This window comes from Triticum aestivum, chromosome 3A, assembly GCF_018294505.1.
Source record: "Triticum aestivum cultivar Chinese Spring chromosome 3A, IWGSC CS RefSeq v2.1, whole genome shotgun sequence".
Taxonomy (NCBI): domain Eukaryota; kingdom Viridiplantae; phylum Streptophyta; class Magnoliopsida; order Poales; family Poaceae; genus Triticum; species Triticum aestivum.
Window position 1 is genome coordinate 70,793,796 of NC_057800.1, and position 6,165 is coordinate 70,799,960.

A 6,165-nucleotide genomic window follows, 5' to 3' on the forward strand; every position below is an offset into this window, starting at 1 on the left:
TTGTGAGATGATGTATTACGGAACGAGTAAAGAGACTTGCCGGTAACGAGATTGAACTAGGTATTAAGATACCGACGATCGAATCTCGGGCAAGTAACATACCGATGACAAAGGGAACAACGTATGTGTTATGAGGTCTGACCGATAAAGATCTTCGTAGAATATGTAGGAGCCAATATGGGCATCCAGGTCCCGCTATTGGTTATTGACCGGAGACGTGTCTCGGTCATGTCTACATTGTTCTCGAACCCGTAGGGTCCGCACGCTTAAGGTTACGATGACAGTTATATTATGAGTTTATGCATTTTGATGTACCGAAGGTTGTTCGGAGTCCCGGATGTGATCACGGACATGACGAGGAGTCTCGAAATGGTCGAGACATAAAGATTGATATATTGGAAGCCTATGTTTGGATATCGGAAGTGTTCCGGGTGAAATCGGGATTTTACCGGAGTACTGGGAGGTTACCGGAACCCCCCGGGGAGCTAGATGGGCCTTATTGGGCCTTAGTGGAAAAGAGAAGAGGCAGCCCATAGTGGGCCGCGTGCCCCTCCCCTCCCTTGGTCCGAATAGGACAAGGAGAGGGGTGTCGGAGTAAATAGCCATGGGTAGCCTAGCCGGCTTCCCCTGGCCCTTCTGAAAAAATTACGGGCCCGTCCGGCTCTCGAGAATCCAAGACATGGGTCCGCCTTCCCCTAGCTGGTTGTCACCCAGGCCGGCTTCCGGAAGGCGCCCCGCCTTTAGCCCTCAGGAAGAAAGCCGTGGGAGCCGACTTCGAGAAGCCGGCCGCGAGAAGGCCGACTCCAAGAAGCCGGCTCCCATAAAGCAGTCGAGACCGTACCCTCAAAGTTTGCACCCACCTAGCGGCGATGAGATGGGGCGTAGCTACAATGAAGCCTGCCACCTCAGAATCCCGGAGCACGCCTGGCACAGTGCGCCGTACGGAGTGGCCATGACCAGTCCAGCGCGGCACTGTTGCCATGTTGACCCTGATGTCATCCACGACGGGCTACCAGTACGGCCCATGGGCGGTGGGCCTCTTCGGGCAGAGAGACACCCGAAGGCGGCCTGGCCTCCCCCAGTCGGCCCGAGACGGGGCCGGCCCCCCGCAGCCGGCTCGCTTCCCCTCTCGAAGAAGATGCCCCATTAAGGAGACAAGACGCGGTAAGGCTACAGTAATCGCCCGCCGGACGGCGGCACTGTAGCCACGCTTACCTCGACGAAGCCCTCGTCATCAGGATGAGGCAACAGTAACCAGCCATCGACAAGACCCTTGGCAGTGGGGCCTGTCTGTTGCCAAGGAGTTGGTAGCCGGCGGGACCCACTAGCCGGCGGGCCCCAGCGGTCGGCGCAGAAGCCGGCGAGCGCGGTCACAGACGGCTGGGCCCCGTGCCCAGTCGGATTACCATTGTACCCCCGGGGGGTAGGCCTATATAAACCCCCCGGGGCACCCATGCAAAGGGTTGGACACCTGCTAGTTCTAGACACCACACGAGGAGAAGAAGCGAGCTAGCCGTGCCCTTCTTCCTCCTCCCACTGAACAGCTCAAGGAGCATTGTGTAGCTACTTGTCCATCTAGTGATCATGCGGAGACCCCGCAGAGCAGCAGTAGGGGTGTTATCTCCACGGAGAGCCCCGAAGCTGGGTAAGATTCGCCGGCGTGCATGTCTTCGCCTCATCCCGTTTCCAGGCACCGGCGACGTCTTACTGGCTCCCACAATGATAAGCCACCCGTTGGCATATGTCGCACCTACCACCCGACATTTGGCGCCCACCGTGGGGCCAGGTGCACCGTCGTCCGGAGACCTGTTCTGGACGGGAACCCTCTTCCTCCCCAGCGAGCGTAGCCAGCCCGGCACGCCCGATGGCGCTTGCCACGACGCGCTGCAAGGCGTCACCAGCATCTGCGCGGCGAGCAGCCTCGCCGATCTCCCCGACGAAACCCTCATCTCCGACGAGCTCGCCTCCGATGCGGGCACCGACCACCTCGCCAACCTCCTCGGCCAGCTCCATGTCTCCAGCGAGCCCGCTGTGGATCTGGAGTCGGTTGGCTCCACCGACCCGATGCCTGTCGACTCCGACACGGCCTCCTTCGACACCTTCCCCACCAACGTCGCGATCTACAACGACCCGCTTCCTCGGACCGACGGCCGCGATACCGTCACCTCCGAAGTGATGGTCATCGGCCACGGCGGCCCGGCCGGCGAGAGCGCCCACGACGTCCCGCACGTGGCGGCCCATGACTTGTCCACCCCCCTCCCGGCTAATGCCGACGACGAAGCATTGGAGGCACGCCGCCTCGCCCTCCTTGCAGAGGGCCGGAGGCTGGCTTCCGTGAGACGCCTCACAGAGGCCTACCAGCGCGAAGCTGACCGCGCCGCCTTCGGCACGCCGGCCCCGGGCGGGCCAAGCCGGGCCGGCCTTGTCAAGCAACGCGGTGCCGTCATTGCCGATACGCTGGGAGTCGACCGCCCAGTCTACGCCACTCCACTCGAGCACTTGCGCGCCGCCCAGGCGGCCGTGGACGAGTTGGACGGCTTGGAGGCTGAAGACCTCCCCCACATGACCCGGCGCATCCAGCAGCTGATCGATGCAGCCGCACAGCGGCACGAAGCCGACACCCGCGCGGGAAGCCCTCCCCTGCGCCGAGATCACGGCGCGATGTCCCGGACACCGACTACGAGCAACACCCGCGCGCGGCGCGAGAAAGAGCCGGCGGCCAGCCGAAGCCGGACCCGAATCTCCATCGAGCGAGACGCGGACGGCCATCCCCGAGCCATGGAATGGCGGGGCAACCCGCCTCCGCCTCGACCCTGTGGAGAGAGATATCCCACCCCACCGCCAGTGGCACACCCGACTCTCAGCTGCCGACTAGGTCGCCGCGAAGGAGTCGGCGAGAACAACGCCCGCCATCGGATCGACCGCCTGGCGCGATCCCTGGCGCTGGAAGAAGAAGACGATGTCGGCCCGCCTTGTTTCGGCCCCCGCATCCGCGACGAGCCTTTCCCCAAAGGGTTCTCGCTCCCAAGAGACACGCCCAAGTACAACGGCTCCGTGAAGCCGGAAGATTGGTTGATCGACTACTCCACGGCGGTCAGCATAGCCAACAGCAACCGGCGCATTGCCGTGAAGTACGTGCCCCTCATGCTGCAAGGCATGGCGTGGACCTGGCTCAACAGCCTCAAGCCTCTCAGCATCAACAGCTGGCTAGATTTCACCGAAGCTTTCATCCGCAACTTCACCAGCACCTACAAGCGGGCCCCCAAGCCCAGGCAGCTCTCCCTGTGCATACAGGGCCCGGCCGAGTCCACTCGCGACTACCTCACGCGTTGGGCCGAGCTCCGCAATTCTTGCGAGGGGGTGCACGAGGTGCAAGCCATAGAATACTTCACAGCCGGATGCCGAGAAGGCACCCTCCTCAAGCACAAGCTTCTCTGCGACGAGCCAGCTACCCTCGATGAGCTTCTGGACATAGCGGACAAATATGCGACCGTCGACTCCTCAATGAAGACCGAGCTTCGGGTAGACACATCCGGAAAAGTACTCAACCCGGCACCCAAGACGTCGGCTGGGGATCCCGGCCGACGCACACACCCGAACGACCACAAGCGCAAGGGCCCCGCGCCACCTCCCGCCAGTCGACAGGTGGCCACAGTTGAAGACGTGCCGCCTGAAGGGTGGCCCGCGCCCAAGAAACCCAAGGGCAGCCGGCCGGCTTGGCAGCCGACCTTCTCCTATGAGCAAACTCTCGATGCCCCCTGCAAGTTCCACAGCGGCGCGAAGCCGTCCAACCACACAACCCGAAAGTGCCATTGGCTCACCCGAATCTCCAAAGGCGAGGGGCTCGCACCGCCTCCGCCTGCCGACCCGCCGCCTCCGCCTCCGGCGGCTCGGCCCGCAGTCGGAGCCGTGCATGACGAGTTCCCTGACGAGCAAGCAACCTACATCGTCTTTACGAGCCAGCCCGAAGACCGGCGCAGCAAACGCCGAGAGCACCAGGAAGTCAGCATGGTCGCTGCCAACCCCGCCGGACACATGCATTGGTCAGAAAAGCCCATCAGCTGGAGCCGGGCCGACCATCCAGAGGTGATGCCATCTCCCGGCTCTTATGCACTAGTCCTGGAAGCCACCCTCGCGACGGACAGACGCGCTGCCCGCTTCTCCCGCGTGCTGATAGACGGCGGGAGCAGCATCAACATCCTGTACCGTGATACCCTGGAGAAGCTAAATGTCAAGACGAAGCAGCTCATGCCTACTCGAACAGTGTTCCATGGCATCGTACCCGGCCTGTCCTGCGCCCCCATTGGCAAAATCAAGATTGATGTACTTTTTGGGGACAAGGAGCATTTCCGCCGGGAAGCGATCTGGTTTGAAGTGGTGGACCTGGAGAGCCCTTACCATGCATTGCTTGGCCGACCTGCCTTGGCCAAATTCATGGCAGTTCCCCACTATGCATACCTCAAGATGAAGATACCAAGCACCAAAGGCGTCATCACCGTAGCCGGCGATTACAAGAAGTCCTCTGAGTGCGCGGCAGCCAGCAGCCGGCTGGCCGAGTCCCTTGTGATTGCCGAAGAAAAGAAGATGTTGGACCGAGTCGTGGCCATAGCCGGCAAGCAGTCGGCCGTGTCCCCCGACCCCAAGGAGCACGATGCTCAAGGATCCTTCCAGCCGGCCAAGGAGACGAAGAAGATACCTCTTGACCCCGAGCATCCAGAGAGGTTTGCCGTCATCGGGGCAAGCCTGAACAGCAAATAGGAAGGCGAGCTCGCCGATTTCCTCCGTGAGAATCGGGACATCTTTGCATGGTCCCCCAAGGACATGCCGGGTGTTCCGAGGAAATTCGCCGAGCACAAACTACACGTCCGAGAAGACGCAAAGCCAGTCAAACAACCCCTTCGCCGACTGTCGGAGGAGAAACGCAGGATTGTGGGAGAGGAGATAGCCCGGCTTCTGGCGGCCGGCTTCATTATGGAAGTTTTCTTTCCAGAGTGGCTCGCCAACCCGGTCCTTGTGCTAAAGAAGAATAACAAGTGGCGCATGTGTATAGACTACACGAGCCTCAACAAGGCTTGCCCCAAAGATCCCTTTGCCCTACCAAGGATCGACCAAGTGATAGACTCCACGGCCGGATGCGAGCTATTGAGTTTCTTGGATGCTTACTCAGGATATCACCAGATAAAGCTAGATCTGGACGACCGCCTGAAGACCGCCTTCATCACGCCATTTGGAGCCTTCTGCTACCTGACTATGACATTCGGCTTAAGAAATGTCGGTGCCACTTTTCAGTGTTGCATGCAGAAGTTCCTCCTCAAGCAACTCGGCAGAAACGCTCCCGTCAACGTGGACGACATTGTGGTGAAGACGGAGAAGCGCGGCACTCTGCTAGGAGACCTCAAGCAAATGTTTGAGAACCTACGCCGGTTCCAAATCAAGCTCAACCCCGAGAAATGCGTGTTCGGAGTGCCAGCCGGCCAGCTCCTAGGCTTCCTGGTCTTCGAACGTGGCATCGAATGCAACCCGGTGAGGATCAAGTCCATCGAGAGAATGGCGATCCCCACCAAGCTTTGAGACATCCAAAAGTTCACCGCATGCTTGGCCTCCTTGAACCGCTTCATCAGCCGGCTCGGAGAGAAGGCTCTCCCCCTCTACCGCCTCATGAAGAAGAGCACTCACTTCGAGTGGAATGACCAGGGTGACCAAGCTTTTCACGAGCTGAAGAAGATGCTGGCCACGTCGCCCGTCCTGGCGGCGCCGACTGAGAAAGAGCTCATGCTCCTTTACATTGCCGCAACCAGCCGGGTGGTCAGCACCGTCATCGTAGTCCAACGCCCAGAAGAAGGCCGAGCCCAGCCGGTCCAGAGGCCGGTGTATTATTCGAGCGAGGTGCTGTCCACTTCAAAGCAGAACTACCCGCACTACCAGAAGGTGTGTTACGGCGTGTACTTCACCGCCAAGAAGCTGAAGCCCTACTTTCAAGAGCACCCCGTCACGGTCGTATGCACCGCCCCGCTGGCCGAGATCATAGGCAGCCGGGACGCATCCGACCGGGTGGCGAAATGGGCCATTGAGCTGGCACCTTACACGATCTTCTACCAGCCCCACACCGCCATCAAGTCCCAAGCACTGGCCGACTTCCTCGTCAACTGGGCCGAGACCCAGTAC